We start from the raw sequence: 21953 nt of genomic DNA, 5'->3' as shown, positions 1-21953 counted from the left end.
AATCGATGTAAGCATTTCTAGAATATACGCAGAGGGTATTATTTACAAAAACTTTGTTTAAATTAATTTTTTCTGTCAATAATTTGTTTGTCCCAAGAAAATCTGTCATTTTCCTGGCTACTTTTATTCAGTGGTTTATAACCAAAATGGATAGAGCCAGCAATCAATATGTTATGTTAATAGATTGATTAGATACCCTCCTATATGAACATGTCTTGTTGCATGAATAAAGAACCAATTTTCTGGTTCAAAATCTATTTCAAAAAATTTTTCAAGGTGAGTAGGTTTTTGTGTTGTCATTTTCCTGACTTCTTGAAACCATTAAGAACATAAACTACATAGATTTATCTGAGTTATTTTAAGAAATCATGTTGTTTTCTACAGAATATAAATGTCTTAGGCCAAAATATTTAATTAAAGTAAAGTTATATGCTATAAAATGGCGAATTTGTCATTATCCTGGCTGTCATTTTCGTGGCTTATGAATGTCAGGACATTGAAGTGCTACCAGAATTTTTTTAAACTGCTAATACTGTAAGGAGGGAAAGCAGATATTAACCTAATACCAAGTTTATGTATGATTGTAATATGCTTGGACGTAATCAAAGTTATTTATTTATTTAATGATTGATTATTATCCACAATTTTATTCTGTACATATTAGCAACAAAATTTTTTTTGATTCTTTCTATAGTGGATAAAAAGAATTAATTTAAGCAATTTATGGTCCATCTAACACAAAGGCTTAAGTTGAGTTTCTTACTATTAACTTATAATGACTGTTTTTTAAACTTCTGAGCTAACATGTCATTTTCCTGGCTTTCAAGATTTGATGAATTTCTATTTCACTTTTTTCCCCGAGCAAATGTCTATAAAGTACACTGCTGTCTGTAAGATATTAATAAGTGTAACTCAAAGGTCGCCAAAGTGGTCTATATAGACCCCCAGGGGTCTATTTAACAGAAGCGGGGGTCGATCTGCGGCAGAGGGGCGAATGGGGGTTGATCCGAATCGGAAGGGTCGATTGCGGGTTAAAAAAAAAAACAGTTCTCAATACGCAAATCACACATACCTAATTAAGTATGTAAAATTTTCGATTTTTTTTTATAATTAACTCAATATCAGTTTCTTTATAAAACATAAATTAATAAACGTATATTTATTGGGGTGAAACAAGTATTTACGTACCACCGCGCAGTTTATAAGTCATATGGCCATGTGCGCTTCTCCAAATGTCACGTGTGACGAGCATTGACGTTACAAATGCAAATATCATACGCAGTTTCAGCTATCTTTGCAAACTGAGTTGAATATTTGAAGTGTCATAATTAAAAGTTTCATAGTTTTGGATAATTAGTTATTGTTTCGATAAAACCATTCGTTTAGTTTAGATATCAATTTCAATTATCAATGCACAAAAAAGAAGGTAAGCATTAATAATATGGATCAGTACAGCCCGCGACAAAACTATAGCAAACTTTGTATTTTTTTACAAAAAATTACAAAATTGACCAATTTTGACGAAAATTAAAATTGACCAATTTTGAACCCAATGTAGCGAACCTTGCAAAAAGGCACCAGACACACCCATCTCATTGATCAAGAAGCAGTAAATCTTTAGTTACTTTACTTATTATATCTACTTATGCATAGTTACTTATTATTTAATAATAAGGTATTTAAATTTCAATATTAATATATTTTTCGTAAAACTATTGTTACACAATGTACTATTACTTTAATAAATGTTTGAAATCATAAAATAAGTGTACAAACACAGTATCTAATAGAGTTTTATTTTAACTAACAGAAAATTACTTTTGTGGGGATGTCGATGGAGATTTCGAAAAATTATATAGGGGTCGAGGATCAAAAAAGTTTGGCGATCCCTGCCCTACGCTGATGTTTTTTTAAGGTTCAGTGCCACTGCCTGATATAAATTTGCCCGGTACTTCGAACACTGATGTTTCTCTTAATATATCCTTAACAGATATTAAAATATAGAATAAATATAATAACATCAACGAATAAATTAATATCAATTCAGATATAACAAATATTTCGCACATTCACCAAAACGACAATACGATTGCTGACATTCACCGGTGAAAGTCAACATTCTCTTGATTTCGGTAGCATAAACAACAAAACGGCCCTTACTTTAAAAAAAAAAAAAAAAAAAACTCGTATTATGATGAAATGAAGTATTTTGGTACTTCATAATGTAATGAAATACTTGTGATACCACATTTTTTTTCTTTTTTTTTTTTTGAATAAGACTCAAGTCAAAAATAGATTAAATATCATATTGATGTTATAGCTTCAGCAAAAGCTCAATATAACGGCAGTTCATAACAGCAGATGAAATAGTCGTTATAGCGAGCTTGGTGTTATTAGTAAAATACCCCTATTTAATGCCTAAACAGCAATAAAAAGATTATAAAATAAGGTAGAAATCCTTATTTTCTTATTTTAAACAACTATTTTAATTACATAGAGAGAAAATTGCTTCAGCCTACAGATTTTAGACTGAATTACCTGTATGACATGCAGGCATACAAGTACGACAGGTATGTTTGAACAACCAGCTTTCAAATCGCTACAAATTTTTGCAAAATGCATGAGTCCCGCAATGGACTGATCGTTCAGACACGGTTCCCAGCAGATCACCGAAGTCAAGCATCCCTGGCTGCTGTCAGCGTGCGGGTGGGTGACCACTTAGATCAGTCTGCGTAGGGACCGAGGGTGTGAGATATTGGTCCTCGTTAAACTGTTCTACCGTAAAGTGCTCGCCTTCGCATGCATCCCCTCTGCAGATGATAAAAATTGGGATGGCATGTCTTCGGATCATCCTCAGGGATGTTTCCCAGACCGTCGCCAATAACCCATTGTGCAGCTCTAGTGCGACGTAAATGAACTACAACAACAACAGCAAAATGCATGAAGAAAATGAAATTAACTGTAAAACCTTTTGATGTCATTGATGACAGTAAATGATGATTTCAATAGTAAACTATTAAGAAACTAAATAAAGGGTCATGATAGATAGACGGCGTGACGGGATTTCTCAAAATAACCGAAGAACTTATCTTTTGTTGGGAAAACTAACTTAGCCGGTTGTCGCACAGATTGCTTTTTAAAAATAATAGGATAAAATGATAAAAAGGAAACGATTCTCGTTTTTCGCTTTTTTTTTATTAATACCAAAAATAAATAAATACGTCCATTTAAAAAATTTTTTCACATGATATTATTCACTTAACCAGCTGAAAATACATTTCCCTAAAGAAATTAACTCGCTATAAATATACAATTTCAGTATCTTTAAGAAGAACAGTTTGATGATGATGAATTATTTCTATTGCTAATGATATGGACGCTAAAATAGATTTTCAGAAAACAATAAAGAAAAATTTACTTTTGAAAAGAAATTTGTTTTGCAACATGTAGTTTATCATACACAAATGCCAAATATATAAAAATCTTTTTTCGCTAACGTTGATTTTTCTATTGCGTGGCAGATTATACTTTTCCATTTATTTTTAAACTGCCACTTCTTTTATGTGAGCGTTTCGCAACAAATACTGAATCTCCTATTCAGTCTCTATCTCTATCTCTTTTTAAATATATTTTTTTCTCCATAAGTGGAATAAAATCCCATAAATGGTCATTTATGACTATACATGGAATTTTACAATTATAAATGTCTATAACTACACAGAGCAGGGTTGTCACGGGCGACTAAAATTGCAAAAAGTGGTGACTAATGAAATTCAAAATCGTATTAAAAGAGATTTAAATTTGCAACATATTAATTTTTTTTTCTTCAAATTACTAATGCAAAGATGCCAACTACTACACTTTTTGCAAAATATTTTATAGAGCGGTAGAGAATTAAAAACTAAATTTGTAAACATTTTTCATAATTTTGCAAACATTTTAAAACCCTCACCGTGGAAGCTAAAACAAAGTGGCTTTTGATATAAGTTTTAGAATTAGTTACATGTAGTGGTGCGGAAATTAACTTTAAATCAAATTAATAATGTATTAAAACATGAACTTAACTACCACTCGAAGAAATTTTTTCCAAAAAAACTTAAAAATTTGGCAGGTCAGCTAATGAAAATAGATGTATGGAATGTTTTTGCTTTATATATGAATAATTTGAAATGTAAGTCATAGCGACACAAAAACAGGTGGAAAAAAATTGGAGAAAAAAAGTGGAGATATTTCATCTTTCACTTTTTGTTATATACAAATAATTTTGTGCTGATTTAAAATGCTTTGAAAGCAAACTTTTAATTTAAATATAAAATGATTTCCAACTCAGCACCAGCAGTATTTTTTGCAACTTTTTTCATCAAAATAAAAATTTATATGAAACATTTATAAATTGAGAATTTAATTGGTGCATTTTCAGCAGAACGATCAAACCAGATTTAGTAAGAATGTTCCCTAAGTTTCGAAAAATCGTGATTTGTATATTATTATTCTTTAAGATTTTATTATTTTCATTGTAGTTTTTTCTGATAGAATTATTTAAAATGTTGATTAAAGAATTATTATTAAATAAAGAATAATGACGTCATGAGTAAACCACGAATTGAATCGTTTGAAAAATTGAGCGTCAAACGATTGTATGTTTAGAGTTTGGAGCGAGATCCAAAAGTTCCAAAACTGACCCAAAGGATTACGCAACTCTCACGGTTAAGATAACAGTGACATAGTTTCAAATTTTTTATTTTTAAATGGAAACACCTCACTTTTCCCATTGAAATGTGAAACTCATAATAAAAAGTAATGATTTTTACAACTGTAATTGTTTATTTGAATACATTTTCTTTAAACAGCTTACGGAATTTTTGATTCCCTACTCAACTTATAGTGCCATAATTTTTAAGATTGAGACGCCTTAATATAGATACTGTAATATTTTGACATAGTATAGTGCCGTAATTCAATTTTTTCTCGATTTTATTGTGACGTTAAAAAGGGATTCTAAAACCCGTCAAAGAACTTCTAAAAAGAATCAAAATATACACACATTGAAAAGATAAATAAATGATAAAAATTATCATAATATTAAAGTTAAACAAATAAATGAAACTCAACTTAATATTAATAATAATTAGTTGAAACATTGACAAACAGGTAAATAAATAAAATTGGGAAGAAATAGAAATGTTTTTGAGAAAGAAAAAGGAAAATTTTAAAGTTACATTTTATATATATAAAAAAAGAACCTAAAATTAGTTACTTGAATCACTTCCTTTTACACTCATAAATTCTGTACAAAAAATTCTGTACAAATTTTGTGTAGAAGCAACAAAAATTTTTCGTTCAAACTAGAAATTTTCAAACTTAATTTAAGGCTGTTTTTTAAAGGCTCCGTTGTCATATGAAATTACGCTTTCCTGCGAATAATACGCTATTTTTATCAATGTGAGTTTGCAACAATTATTCATGACTGTTAGGACAAGTTTAGCTCAGCTTAAGTTAGCGCTGTCTATGCTCATTCTGAAAATGGAGCAAAATGACAAGATGGAGAAAAGCCACAGTTTTGTGAAAATGAAAAGCGCTTGTGGTCTAATTTTTTAATATTTAAAAACATACTTCGATGCTGTCTTATCTGGGCACATAAAAATTTGTAAAAAAGGAGAAAAAGGAAATGATTTTCGTACTTTTCATTTAGATGGAAAAGTGTCGCCAAATTGGCGACTTTTAAAAAGTTCGATAACTTTTAAAATATTTCAGTCATTTGTCCGTTTTAATCCCACATGATTCTTTATATTACAAGATGGCATATATAGTTTAAAATTATAGCTTTGCTTAAAGTGAAAGGCACTTAAGCTGTGCCTTTTTACTTTTCTTGGGGACAGAGTTCCGAAAAACCATGTCAGTGAAAAAATATCAACAACTGATATTGTGAAGCTACTTTTTTTATTCTCAGGGAAAATTTTGCACTATAGAAAATATATTACTGTACTTAATCCTCGTGATTTAAAAGTTAAGCTACTAGTGTTGGTTGTAACCCATTATTCAATACATACCATGGAAATACTAGTTCACCACAATATTTAAAGTGGTGGCGACTAAACAATTAAGGTGCATACGCTTTGCTTAATTTTTAGCTCATAAAAGCTGCACAATACGCGTTTTAATTTAGTGGACGCTACATAAAGGGCAATTTTTTCAACGCAAATTCTATTTTACCTCCATAAGTAATTTAAAATTTATAGTATACAAAAAATGAGTTCAGACAAGTCTAGAGTAAGGCATGAAGTTTCAAATATTGAAAATAAATTTTCAAAATATCAAGCTGAAAATAAATTATGAGACAATGATAGGATCACTCAATGTGTAAGTTATCTTCCAATATTTTGTTTGCATTTTAATACTGAAGTATGCATAACATATTTCCTAACATTTGAAAACCAAAATTATCTAATTTAATCATTTTTCAATAAATAAAAATCATTAATATAATCTGTAATATTTTTATAAGTTATGTCAAGAAAATCATTGGTGATTGCAGGTGTTGGAGCAACGCCTTCTATTACTGAAAGTCTCCACACGGTTTTTTATGGGTAGTCCGATCAGACCACTATGAAGGTATACCAGTTTACGAAAGAGCTATTTAATAGAAAATCTATAAAAAATTAGAAATAGGTAGCAAATATATATCTAAAAATTTGTTTAATGTATGAATATGATTGGTTTGTCTTATTTACTTGACAACCACTACAGATTCAATTCTCAATTATATGTGATAAATTTCTCTCAAGTCCTTTTAAAATAGAATTTGGGTTCATGCTCACATCTGGTTCGGTTTTTAAATAATCTGCGCCGACTACTTATAAAATCCCGTGTAGAGGCTGACTGAAGAAGTTGGATGATTTACCATTAATTGGAGGAAGATAGTATTAGTGGAATATTTATCCTGAAGATGACGATTAACACTAGCTGAAGAATGTTGATGGATCATTGTAGGAAATTATTACTATCCATTCGTCTAATAATTATATTGTCCAGAGTGTGAAGATAAACAAATATAGTGAAGAATCAAATTATGATAAATAATAAAAATTATTTTATTTTTGAAAATATGGAGCTGCAAAGTAAAAAGGACTCATCAATTTTTATGTACATATTAAATGTTCAAAATAATAAATTCTAAAAAATTGCCAAAAGGGTGTGGCTGCAGGACTAAGCCCCACAGGACACTTCCGTTCACCGAGGAATCAAAAATGCGAGAGTCAATTGAACGTTAGCATAGTTTTCGCCAAGAATAGTTAACACGTTGAATGCCACGCTAATTTTAAATGGCTTGCCCGTCTGGCCACAACGGTAAATTACTACAAACTAAATTTTCAAATATTAAACATATTTTGCTGGGTTTTTAAAAGGTTTAGCATGGCATATCTGTAAAAAGTGGTGAATTATATAAGCCTACGAATTGTTTAGAAATAATGGTGGATAAAAATCTACTAAATTGAATTTATAAAACCAAGAATCACAATTAATAAACTACTACTTGAAAATATTTATTCGCTGTCCGGAGCAAGTTAGTATCTCTAAGTATATAAATAAAACTATTTTTGTATGTTCTATATTGCATTCATTTCTTCAAACCATTTTAGTAACGATAATAATATTAAAAAATTAAAAATTTTCTTGAATTATGTGTTTCTAATAATCTTGGCTTCACCGGTCACCGGTGACCCTAGAGGCGCTAGACGCATTCAACGTGTTAAATAAGATAATAATTTTATTTTTAAATGTTAAGAAATACGTTAAGCATTTTTCAGCAATTGGAACTTTATGGCTTTCTCTAGATTCAGAGATGCCAACTTGCTCCGGACAGCAAATATATATTTTGAAGTGGTAGTTTAGCAATTGTGATTCGAGACTTAATAAATTCAATTTAGTAGAGTTTTATCCACCACTATTTCTGAATAATTCGTAGGCTTATATAATTCACCCCTTTATAATACTTAAGTCATGGGGACCTTTTAAAAAGCAAGCAAAAGTAGTCAAATATTTGCAGAATTCACTTTGCAGTTATTTACCGTTTTTTTTTAATTATTTTGGCGTGTACGGAGCAGTTGGCATCTCTGTAGATTTTCGGAACTAACTTTTTAACATTTTAAATCAGTTATGGAGGCGAAATAGAATTCACAATGAAACGTTTCTCTCGCAGCATGGGATTCTCTTAAGTGGTGAGTCAAAATCATTGTAAATCAAATTTATTAAACCAAAATAAAAATTGTAAAATATAATTTTTCCTACAACTTTATAGATTTGAGAAAAATCTCCCGCCGAAGTGGAGAAGTAAAGTTTAAGCAAGTTGACCACAGTTTGGAAAGCCTGGTTGGCAGGGAGCTGGACTCACGTTTGTAAGAACGGGAGTTTGAATCCAGCGGAAGTCTCCCCGTGTAGTAAATAGTGACTGGTGAACGTTGAATCTGTTGGGTAACAAAGTCCTCCATGCTCCCATAACAAATTATGCCTCAGGGGTTACTGAACTGGAGATTGATCGTTCTCTGGTTTAGGTCAAAATTACGATCTGTGGAGGAATGAATGGATGTATGATTGAGTCCTCCCTATAAACGGGTGTGGCGGAAGTGAAATTCTTGGCCACAGATGGCGCCACCTTGAAACAAGAACAATCGCAACCCCTCTGCCTTAATGACCGACAACAACAACAATTAGGAAAAAATTAAAAGGGATAAAAACAGATCGAGAAAACATAGTTTCTTAACTAATCCTTATCAACAAAAAAAAGTAAATTTCACAAATTTAAGGGATTTAATAAACTTTCTCACAGCCTCATAAAACATTTGCTACCACTTTTTTTCCAGTCTGCGACCAATTTGGTTTAACACATTAATACTAGAATTTTAATATTGCATAGCAGTCAACTCTTCGGTTTTCTGTGAAGATTTTATTTCCATATTTAAAGTGGTAGCGAAATTCGTGTTATTCCATTGAACTTTTTGAATTATAGTAATAATTATAAAGGAGTTTGACCACCACTACACATAAATAATTACAAGAATATGTAAAAGAATATTAGTCCTTGCAATAGCGAATTTCAACCTGGTTAAAATATAAATATCTTTTTGAGAAAAACTATTTTTCGGTAATTGTTTTACTACCACTTGGAAAATCCATTCTCGGAAAGAATGAATGTTGGCAGGTCTGATATTGCTATAAGGTGAAGTGGACCTTTTCGACAGAAATTGATTATGCATATATGTTTCAACTAAGTAAATATTTAATTCTTTTATATACCAGATTAGCTTTAAAAAGGCACTTTGCGTCTATTTTAAAACCCAAAAGAATGATTCATTATAATGATACATTGCAGTAGATAAAAGTTCAGTCATCACCTCTTACATCTGAAAGCCTGCACACGCATATAGGCACGTCGCAGAGACAGGCATGCTTATACTCTCGGTATAAAAAAAAATTTTAAAAATTTAAATTCGTAGTAAGTTTAAAGATTTACAATTTTATTTTAATATTTGAATTCCACATCCGGCTCGCACCGACCGCAGTGCTGACGTAAAATATCCTCAGTGATAGACGGATCATGAGTTAGAGTTCTTTTGCCGTCTGGCTAACCGTGGGAGGCTTTCATGGTTTTCCTTTATATGTAACGCAAGTACGGGTTAAGCCGCTTTGTCCCGAATTTATATATTGAAATGATACAAAAAGTGGTTTTATGGAAAAAGTGGTATAATAGATTATCGAAATTAATTGATTTTTCTACTGTTAGAGCATTTAAAAAGTCTTTGATAGATCAAAAAGTACTTGCTCCTTATAATTCTAGATCTAATCAGAAATAACTAAATCATCATGGTATCTGAGAATCTTTTAATTCACCCAGATAAATGAAAACACTGAGAAAAGTTTCCCATCACAATAAATGTCTTTGAAAAAAAGAACTGTCCTAAATATATGACGCTGGGCGCTAACCGGTTAATTTCATCAAAAGATCCACCACAAAGGCAAATTTCTCCCAAAACTTGATCCATTAGTTCCCTTGTCTTCTGGATTGGGTTCAAAATTACAAGACTACGTAGTTGAGCATTATTAGTGGTAAAGCCATAAAATTGAGCTGACTGTTCAACGACGGCTATAAAATACCCGATTCAAAAGTTCCCTTGTCTTCTGGATTGGGCTCAAAATTACAAGCCTACGGAGTTGAACATTCGTAGTAAAATAGGGTCCGCTGTTCAACAACGGTTATAAAATTATAATACAATGCAATTTTTGATTATTTTAATATTAATACCATATTTTGACATCTTGGTACATATGAACTCTGAAAAAAAGCTCTGCTTTTGAGCTTTTATTTAATAAACACGTTACAAGTAAAAATGATAAATAAACTGATTTTGTTCCAGAATTCGAATAATATTATTCGACTGAGGCATAAAAACACAACATTTAGCGTTTAGGAAGAAAAAAAGAACGATTCAGAAATATTTCTCTGAGCACGTGATACCTTGACATTTTACTATTGTAATAAGTTCTTTTTGTATAAATAGACTTATCTTTACTCGTCGCTTTTGGAGAATGTTTAAACTCCTTTAGGCTTGGTTAAACACTCTTTGTTTGTATTCAGATAAGGTAAATCATTTCCAGCTTTTTCTCAATCGAGAAAACAAGCTTCTAAATTCTTTCAAAACTACGATTTATTTATTTTATTTGGTAGAAAATACGAAAATAATTAAAGACCGTCCAAAGATATTGTTATCGTTTGTTTTAAGCCTCCTAGTATCTTTTTCATTCTATATCATTAACAGGATTTCTTCAGATAATGATGTCGTTATAACTGATCATCTGATTTTTTTCGCTTTTTCATCTTTATTTCATAAAATTATACTCAAATTCGTATGTTTTTACAAGAATGCTAACTGCTCCGCTTTCTGCAAAAGTTTTTATAATTGGGCCAACTCTCTGAAAGTCCCACCACCATATGACTACAGCAAAGCTACATTTTATATCAGGCTTTGTATTTTTGAAATGTTGTAGTATAAAAAAAATTAAAATCATATTTACTAAGCTATATACTCTAACTTTAACTTCCCCCAACGGAAGAAAATATTTTTTTACATAGCGAGGGAAGTTGTAGGCCTGTCAACTACTACGCTTTTTGTAAAACATTTTATAGAGTGTAGACATTGAATTGCCAAAGCTTTCAGAATTTTTGGTAATTTTGCCAACATTTTAAAAAACTCACCACAAAATCGCTGGATTGGTTTATTGGAATTACATACATTTGCAGGCTTTCGCGCTCAATTTAGGCTTATAAACCTTTGTCAAATAGAAGGACAGCACGAAGATACATCCAGAGTAATAGCGGAATTCGAACCTGCTACCTCCATGCTTTGCTCAGCGTTTGACGGGCAATACTGCTCTGCCACGGAGGCCCCAAATCGCTGGAAGAAAGTGGCGTTGCATATGAACTTTTAAATCATTTATATATAGTGCATACCTGCCAATTTTTGCGCATTTGGCGTAAAATTTTGTTTTTATATTTGATATTATGTTTGATAGTAAATCTATACTATTTTTCCTTTTATAAAATTAATTTTAAAATGATTTTAACCACCACTATTCTTAAAAAAATTAAGCATATATATTAATATGTAGTACTATCATGGTTGTCATCTAAAGCTTTTTCAAATACAGCGTATTTTTGTGCTTACAATTGAAATTTTAATTCCTTTTTGCTACCACTATGAAAATTTATAATGCAAGGGATTAAAAGTTGGCAGGTATGATAGTGTGTGGAATATAAGTTAAAGTGAATAAAAAATTTTATATATTAAAAACATAAAGACGGCTACCACTTAAATATTGTTTTACAAAAAGCGGAGGAAATCGGGATCTTTGCTTTCAATCCGTTTAAACCCAGGCAGAAAAAGCGGTCTCTATATGAAAAACTGCAATCTGAAAGAGTGGTAATACATATTCATACCTGCTAACTCTTCCGGATTTTCCGGAAGATTTTATTTTCATATTTAAAGTGGTAGTTACTATTTTTTCTTTTACAAACTTAATTTTTAAATGATTTTGATCACCACTATTCTTTCAAAAATTAAGCACACATATTAATATGCGGTACTATCATGGTTGCATAACTGCCAACTTTTAATCCCTTTCATAATGATTTTTCCCAGTGGTAATAATATGGAATTAAAATTTCAATTTTAAGCAAAAAGATACGTGGCATTTGAAAATGCTTAAGATGACGACAATGATGGTATAACATATTAATATTATATGCTTAATTTTCTTAAGAATAGTGGTGATCAAAATTATTTAAAATTAAGTTTATAAAAGAAAAAATAGTATATATTTACTACCACTTTAAATATGAAAATAAAATTTTACGCCAAATGCGTAAAAGTTGGCAGGTATGTGGTTGTCAACTTAAGTTTTCTCAAATGCAACGTATTTGTTTGCTTAAAATTGAAGTTTTAATTCTATTCTAATACCACTGGGAAAATTGATAATGGAAGGGATTAAAAGTTGGCAGGTATGCATATTTAATTATACCAAGTGGGTATTTGTTAAAGTTACCTTTGACTTCAAAATGGTAGTTTACTTGACTTCGGATCCAGTTATAAATATTTATATTATTAATATAATACGGTAGATTGAGCTACCCTGTTTTCGGCGAAATTAATCCTAGCAATAAACCACTTGTGCTACCAATTTGTTTTTCTTTTTTTGAAAAAATTAACTGTCCTTATAAAAGGACGCTAGTTACGCTACAAATCCTTTCAAATGATTTGTCCTTTTAAAAGGACATTATAAAACGGGTTAATACATAGGTTCCAACCAGCTCCGGACAACGAATAAATGTTTCTCGAGTGGTAATCTATTCATATACCATACCTGCCAACTCTCCCGGATTTTGCGGGAGATTTTATTTTCATATTTAAAGTGGTAGTAAATATATACTATTTTTTCTTTTATAAATTTAATTTTTAAATGATTTTGATCACCACTATTCTTACAAAAATTAAGCTTATATATTAATATGCGTTACTATCATGGTTGTCAACTTAATTTTTTTCAAATACAACGTATTTGTTTGCTTAAAATTGAAGTTTTAATTCCATTTTAATACCACTGAGAAAAATGATAATGGAAGGGATTAAAAGTTGGCAGGTCTGATATACGATTCTTGGTTTAGTAAATTTAATTTTTAGGGTTTTTATTTACCATTACGTCTAAATACTTAAAAGTCTTAATGTAATACGCCCTTTTGTTACAGTAAAGTCGTGTTGAGCTTTTTTTAGTTCTCAAGATTAACTAAAAATCTGCAAATTTTAGTTTGTAGTTCTCTACCATTTGTTTCAAATATTTTATCGAATCCGGAGCAGTTGACAATTCCGGTTAATATAATACAAATAAGTTGTTTTAATATAATTATAAGTTTCTATTTAACTTACCTATTACCAACAAATGTTCTCCAACTACTACGGAATTTCATGAAATATTTTTCTTAGTTTTAGTATGGGTTGTGTATTTTTAATTTAATTAATTAGAATTAAAATAATAATGTCCACCACTAAACGAATGTAAAACACTTTGTTTCATAAAATTCTGCTTTAGTTCAGTATCACCGAAAAAAATAATTCGAAACAGCGTCCAATAGTTGGAGTCTCTGGGTTATTCTACCAATAACAGACTTGCTTCTCTGTGAAAAAAACATTTCCTAGTAGAAACTTAAATGTAGATGGAAAAATATTTGATGGCTAATTATGCTTATAGATGTCTTAACAGGGCTATCAACTTTCTACGCTTTTTGTAAAAATTTATTCTAGTGGTAGCTATGTTTATGTTTTAATGAATTTTTTTTATTCATTTAAACTTATTTTCCACACCACTACATATAAATGATTTAAAAGTTCATAAGCAACATCACTTTCATACCTGCCACCTTTTAATCCTTTCAAGGATGATTTTCTTCAGTGGTAGAAAAACGGAATTTAAATTACAATTTTAGGCAGAAACATATGCAGGATTTTGAAAAATCTTATGCGGATTACCACACCTTTATTGCATATTTATATATATACGTTTAATTTTTTTAAAAATAGTGGTGGTCAAAAAACTTATAAATTAAGCTTGTAAATGCAAGGAATATATAGAAAGCACACATTTCACTACCACTTTAAACATAGAAATAAAATTTTATGCCAAATGCGTAAGAGTTGGCAGGTATGCACTTTGTTTCAACTCTTTCTTGGTGAGGCTTTTAACCTCTTCGAGATGGGTTTGTCATGTATGCATTCTCAGGGCGTCGATAATCAGGGTAAAAAAAGAAAAAACTGGTAGCAGGGTTCCCACGGTCCTTGAGAATTTTAAAAAGTGGTAATAAAAATTAAAGAAGTTTTGATATTTTTAATTCTGTGTAGCCACCACTAAAAATTGTTTTCTAAAAAATATATATATTCACGAAAATTTCAGCAATTTACGATGAAAAAGCACATTAAAACAAAAAAATATATTGTAGCTCCACCCTAAATTTACTACCACTTTTTAAATTTTTCAAGGACCGTGGGAACCCTGTGGTAGCTAACTATTTTCATAGCAGTTTATTTGAAGGAGGGGTAATAATAGTTTGCTTTATTTAATTCACCACTGCTTAGTTCGAATTAAAAATTGTATAGTTACACTTTTAACACACAGAGATTGGATGTGCTAGATTTAAAGTGAAAGCAAAAATAAGTCCGTCAAATTAGTTATGCCCAAACCTAAGCTACCACTTTTTATTTTTTACTATCCCGATTCTGATTACGTAAGACTAAATATGTGACTCACCCGTCCCAAAAAGGTTAAAATGTTAGTAAAATTACCAAACGATTATGAAGCTTTGGGTTTTAAATGTCTACCATTTTATTAAATATTTTGCAAAAATCGTAGTAGTAGTCAGGTCTGTTTTAATAATTACGTTCATAGAAAATTCTTCCTAACTTAATTGTAGTTTTACAACCACTTTGTAAATTTTTTTAACGACCGTATATGTTGGCGAGTATGTAAACTAACTTCTTGTGAGTGCAAACTAACTTCTGAAGTTTTAAATGAGACATACTTCTTGCATATTTACAATGCCGATTTGCTCCACTTGGTAAAGAAATATCTTCTAATGGTAACGAAATTTAAATAATTTTTAGTTAAGGATTTTTCATTTTAATTAATTTTTCCACCACTGCATATCAAGAATTCGAAGTATCATATGAAATGTAACTTTAATGCAGTTATCTCAATGTGACACTTTTAAAGAGTGGGAGTAATTATCTTTATGCTACAAGTTTTACTACTTATTTTGCTACCAATTTATTAAAACGTTTGCAGAAAGCACAGCAAATGCATAGCTGCCAACTCTTCCAGCTTTCCAGGAATATTTTATTTTCATATTGAAAGTGGTAACGAAACTCATGTTTTTCCATTAAACTTTTTAAATTATAATAATAATTATGAATTAGTTTGGCCACCACTACATGCAAATAATTATAACAAATATATAAAAGCATAATAGTCTAATGAGGCAGCTGATTTCAATTTGGTCGAAGTATACATATATTTATGAGTGTGATAGTTTTCCGGTAATTGCTTTACTACCGCTCGGAAAATTCATTCTCAGAACGAGTGAAGGTTGGTAGGTATGAAGTGTTTTAACTACCATTTGGAAAATTCATTCTCAGAAAGAGTGAAAGTTGGCAGGTATGCAGTGTTTTTACTACCATTTGGAAAATTCGTTCTCAGAAAGAGTGAAAGTTGGCAGGTATGCAGTGTTTTTACTACCATTTGGAAAATTCATTCTCAGAAAGAGTGAAAGTTGGCAGATATGCAGTGTTTTTACTACCATTTGGAAAATTCGTTCTCAGAAAGAGTGAAAGTTGGCATCCCTTAGTCGGGAAGTGTTTAAATTCATGTTCCAATATTTGTTCATTGATGAAAAAATTGAATTTAAAAGAACTTTTGCCATTACTTACAAAAAATTCTCAAATATTAATCACAGATGCATATTTTCGGGAAAATTAACAAAAAATTAGTAACAAGCACAGTTTGTTTCTACTTTCTTCTCAGTAAAAAATAAATAATACGGGACAACCACTATTTATTATAAATTATAATATGTATACAAAGATGCCAACTTGCTCCAGATTGTGATTAAACATTTTCTAGTGGTAGCAATATTTATGCTTTAATGCATGATTCTTGGATTAGTAATTCAATTTATTGGATTTTCACTCACCACTATTTCTAAATAATTCAAAGGTTTATATAAATCGACACTTGGCTGTGGTAATACCGTGTTGAGCTTTTTAAAAATTTGACAAAATAGACCAAAAAACTACAAATTTTAGTTTAAAGTTCTTTACCGTTTTTTTAAACACGTTTTTCTAGAATCTGAAGCAGTTGTCATCTCTGATAATGCTTCGTGTGAATCCCTTTAAAAAGTTGGCAAAATAAATTGCAAATTTCCAAATTTCAGTTTATAGTTCTCTAAGGTTTGTTAACCCTTTGCACTCGAAGACGCCACTCCGGAGTCATAAATTATCTACCACTCTGAATGTTAAAACTTGTACACTTTAATGTTTAATAACCATTTTAATTAATGGTGTCTACCCGGTCATGAAAATTTTCGTGCCTTTACTCCTAATTCAGTGATTCTTAAGGATTTTTGAGCTAAAAAAATTTTTAGACATGATCCAAAGCCTCCTATAACCGAAAGCCTCCACACGGTTTTTTGTAGGTAGTCCGATCAGACCACTATGAAGGTAAACCAAGTAGTGAAGGAACCATTTAATATGATATCTATTAAAAATTAGAAAGTGGTAACAAATATATGTCTAAAAATTTGTTTAATTTATGAATATAATTCGTTTGTTTTATTTACTTGTCAACCACTACAGATTCAATTCTCAGATATATATAATAAATTTCTCTCAAGTACTTTTAAAATAGAATTTGGGTTCATGTGCACAAGTGGTTCGCTTTTTTAATGATCTGAGCAGACTACTTATAAGAAACCGTGTGGAGGCTTTCTGATGTAGGAGGTGATGCATGATCCCTCTTACGAATCTGATATTGAGGATTAGAAATCAGTTTTTTTTAAAAAGAAATGGTAATTGGCATATCCAGTAAAAGAGTTTTTTGTTTGAAATAATATACAATTTATAGTAACTGTGCAAACAGTCGGTTTTGCTTCGTAAACTCTTAGTGAGGCGCCTGTTTCCTAAACTGTAAAAAGAACATCGGGAGCAAAGGGTTAAAATATTGAGTGGAATCCGGAGCTGTTGGTACCTTAGCATTCTGGATATTATTGTTAACTCAGTGTTTGGCGCCATCAACCAATTCATCTGCACTGTGTAGCCACGTACTATAAAGCCATGTACATCAATAATCTTATGTTGAATTCTCAGCTTTCTACAACAACTGCTCTTTTTTTTTCACAGCTTTGTAAAAAAACATTTTCTAGTGGTAACGAAGTTTATTTTTAGCTCTGTATTTTTTCATGTAATTTTTCTACCACTACAAATCAAAAATTCGAAATATTATATTAAACACAACTATATTCCAATTACCTCAGAGATGCCAATTTGCTCCCCTTTGTAAAACATTATTTTCTAGTGGTGACGAAATGTAAGTTATTTTTAGTTTAGTAATTTTCATTTTAAGTATTTTTTTAACCACTACAAATCAAATGTTCAAAGTATCATATGAAATGCAACTTTATTGCTACGATCCCATTGTGACTATTTTTAAAAGTGGGCGTAATTATCTTTACTTTTCAAAATTTACTATTTAATTCTCTACCAATCTATTAAAACTTTTACTGAAACCGGAGCAGTTGGCATTCCTGTTACCTCATGGGGACTATTTTAAGATGTAGCAGAGATGCCATTTGCTCCGGATAAGGCTCCTATACTATCAGAGCTGACCTATCAAGCAATATTGGGGTTATCTCGGCGTTTGGCGCGAAGCGCCACTAACCGATTCATCGATTCTGTTCTGCTGCAATATTTGTCATAAGTACTATAAATTGGTGAATTATATAAGCCAACTCATTGTTTAGAAATAGTGGTGGATTAAAATCTACTAAATGGAACTTATTAAACCAAGAATTACAATTAATAAACTACCACTTGAAAATATTTATTCGCTGTGCTTATGTTAGCTCTTTGCTCCAACAATAAATGATAAGTTGGCCTGTCTAATTTTGGGGCTCTAGCTCCGGACGGGCCACAACAATTTAAAAAAAGGTAAACAAATGCAACCTAAAGTTTGCAAATATTTGTTGACTAATTTTGCTTACTTTCTAAACGATGTAGCATGCCTTAATAGCATACCTGCCAACTCTTCCGGATTTTCCGGAAGATTTTATTTTCATATTTAAAGAACGAACAACATCATATTTAAAGTGGTAGCAATACTCGGGTTATTCCAATTAACTTTTTGAATTATAATGATAATTATAAATGAGTTTGACCACCACTACGTATAAATAATTACAATAAATATATATGAATGCATAATAATCCTTGCGCAAGCGAATTTCAACGGGATCAAAATATAAATATATTTTTGAGTCAGATTGTTTTTCGTTTATTGTTTTACAACCACTCTGAAAATCCATTCTCGGACAGAGTGAAAGTTGGCAGGTAATAGTAACAAAAGTGGCGAATTATATAAGCCTCTGAATTATTTAGAAATAGTGGTGGATAAAAACCTAATAAATTGAATTTATTAAACCCGGAGTTACACATTAATAAACTTCCACTCGAATATACTTATTTTCTGTCTGGAACAAGTTGGAATCTCTGAAGTAGGCGTAACTATCCTTATTTTGCAAGTTTTAATGTTTGAATATTTTACTATTTAAGTAAACTTTTGCTGAAAGTGGAGCAGTTGGCATCCCTGGCATTCATGAATAAGCCTATATGCAGGGCTACCAATTTTCTAAGCTTTTTGTAAATATTTATTCTAGTGGTAGCTAAGTTAATGTTTTAATGCATTATTTTCTATCCATTTTAACTTATTTTCCACACCACTGCACATAAATAATTTAAGAGTTCATATGCTACTCCACTGTTCCAACTCTTTCGTGGTAAGGCTCTTAAAATGCTGGCAAAATTATCAAAAATTTTGAAGTCTTTGGCTTTAAAATGTTTACCACTCTATAGAATGTTGAAATGCGTAGTAGTAGACAGGCTTGTATATGTTATAATTGTTACTGGGTAATGGTAATCACAGTTTGTTTACTGTTCTTAAGAGAAAGTTAGAAATGAGCTTCGAATAACTTTATTCTGATTTCCGAAAATAAGCAGCAATGTTATGAGCCACCTTAAAGCAGCGACAATCAGAGAAAATATAAATAAATAAATAAAAATACTATGTGTTTGTTTAGGTATAACAAAATCATTATTGCTTTTACTTTACTTCGAATATATCTTATCTGTATGTTCTAAATTTTCTATTCATAAAAAATAAATCATACTTCCCATGGAATCAAAACACTGGCAATGGAATAAAGTGATAACGAAACATAAACGAGAAATCGCAACATTTTGTAGTGGTACAATAAGTACCTTTAAAATAGTAAAGGTACCATAATTAAAAGAAGGAAAGAAAAAATACACTGATGTTATTAAATCTTGTTATATTTGGTTAAAATACTATTTCTTAAGATTTTCTCTAAATGGTAGCCAACACTAGAAAATATCGAACTCCAGTCTCTCCTACATTTGAGAATAATGTGAAATTTTTTTCCAGTGGTACTAAAGTAAAGAAGAAATATTTAAACAAAATTTTTTTATAAAACTTTCATCACAATTAAGAGTGCAACCATCTGTGTATATGACCTTTTACATAAAAATTTAAATTATTTATGTGAAGTGATGAACAAAAATATTTTAAATTAAATTTATGACTTTGGCTACCTCTAGTAAAAATATTTCCTGAAATTCTGGAAATTCTGTACTAGTTGGAAGGTATGGTTTGAGCATTGATGTCCTGTCACTTTTTTTTTAAAAAAGTACTTCTTACAACACTACAAAGTGTTGCCTTTTCACAACAATATTCATGCATGGGTTTATTATGAAAATTTTTTAAAAACCTAACTACTATATAAAATTGAAAGAAAGTGGCATACTGTAAGTATGTTTACTTTATTTATGTGTAAGTGCGGGTAAAATCAATTATCCGTAAATTAACTGAACCGAGAAATAAATATTAAACATAAATATTGCTACCACTGGAAAATAAATTTCCTCACAAAACGAAACAGTATCTATGTACTCCCACACAGGGGATCTTCAAGGACAAAAGGTTAAATTAATTCTATGAAAAAGAAAGAAAATTTATAATATATAATTTGAATAAGCATAAAATCTGTCAAACGCAGCCTAATTATACATACGTTATAAAAAATACAAACATTTTTATCATAAATTATGGGATTAACTACAGATTAAAAAGTCTTTTTTAAGTTTACCTTACAAAAACACACAGACCAAACAATACATACAAAACAATATGCAAAACAAAATTATTTATCAATACTTTTCTATAAATAATACAATACAGAGTGTTCATATTTTTTCCATTGGAAATTTTAAGTTTCTTTTTTCCAAAACCTTATCGAGGTGATATTATCTCGAATAGTTATATATTCACGTACTAAATTTACAACTGTATATTGTAATAATACGTGTAGAAGTACTTGTATAATATACCATTGTATTTCATTGTAAATACAATGGTATAATGTACCATTGTATTTCATCTTAGTGCATACTATTTCGAAATGAAAAACCTATTTATTTTTTATGCTTTTTTATTTTGAAAACTTATGAACTAATTTAACTAAGTATTGATATTCATTTTGTGGCTAACAAGAAGTGTTTAAAAATCATCTTTACATTGTCAGAAAGCAATAAAATAATTTTTGTCTAACAATGAGGCTGTGTTGTTATTGAATTTCAACTTTCTTGTGTGGATTGTTTATTTTTTTTAATCCTTTAAACTAAATTTTTGTATTAAGATTTCGCAATTTGTTTTAAAAATGTCCATAATGATTATTAAAATTATTTTTTATTTCAGTATAATTATAGTAAATACAACTATTATGCTAAAAAAGTATAATGTTTTAAATTTTTAAAAAATAATAACCCCTATTATAATAATTTCTATAACCCATGTGAAAATCGATTCAATTTCATAACGCCAGATGTCCAAAAGAAGTGTGAAATACTTTCACATATTTAACACTCATTATTTAACACGATGACGTAAATTTTATAATACAAAAATCCTTATAAGTGAGACTACATCTCGAAGAATTTGATTGTTTTATCGGTAGTTTGTTTATATTGTATGACATACTTTAAATAAACATTTTCAGTGAAAGTTAGATAAAAACGAAAGTTATCTTCAGCCTAATAACTCGCCGATTTAACCTTTACAGAGGAACACAGGCCAATCACTTTCTCTTGTAAAAACGAGATATCAGAACTACTGACGATAAGGTCACGTTTGTCAGTATTTGTTGTTGATTGAACACAGTATAAAACAGTGATAAACTGTCAGAAATCACTTACCTTGCTACTGAATATCACTGACAGTAGAAGTGTTGAATCCCTGCAGCAAAAGCATCACATAGGGAATGACGGTAAACAAAACAGGCCACTTACTTTATGCTGTTGTGTGAAGAAGAAGATGATGCGCATGCGCTAAATGGAGGGGGGGGGGGGTGCCCGGCCAGCAGACCAAAGAGAAAAAGAGAATCCTGGATAAAAATGATGAGAACCGTAAAGAATCTCCTTGCAAGACATTAAAAAAATAGATTTAGACAGCAGCGTGTGTTGTTCTTGTTTTATTCCTAGTAGTATCGATTTAAATTAAAATGATTTTTTTTT

General features: G+C 30.4%; 1 protein-coding gene across 1 annotated transcript in view; it reads right to left on the bottom strand.

Moving 5' to 3' along the window:
• Positions 1-21747, bottom strand: part of LOC107445837 (uncharacterized) — a 46393-nt gene extending 24646 nt beyond the window's left edge. The window contains exon 1 of the mRNA XM_016060330.3: positions 21636-21747. The gene's annotated coding sequence lies outside the window, so the exon portion shown is untranslated. The remainder of the gene's footprint in view (positions 1-21635) is intronic.
• Between the last annotated feature and the right edge of the window lie 206 nt (positions 21748-21953).

Source organism: Parasteatoda tepidariorum, chromosome 12, assembly GCF_982258835.1.
Source record: "Parasteatoda tepidariorum strain Cologne lab strain chromosome 12, Ptep-v5.0, whole genome shotgun sequence".
Taxonomy (NCBI): domain Eukaryota; kingdom Metazoa; phylum Arthropoda; class Arachnida; order Araneae; family Theridiidae; genus Parasteatoda; species Parasteatoda tepidariorum.
Note: the sequence above shows the minus strand (reverse complement) of the source record. Positions and strands in the feature narration are given on the sequence as shown.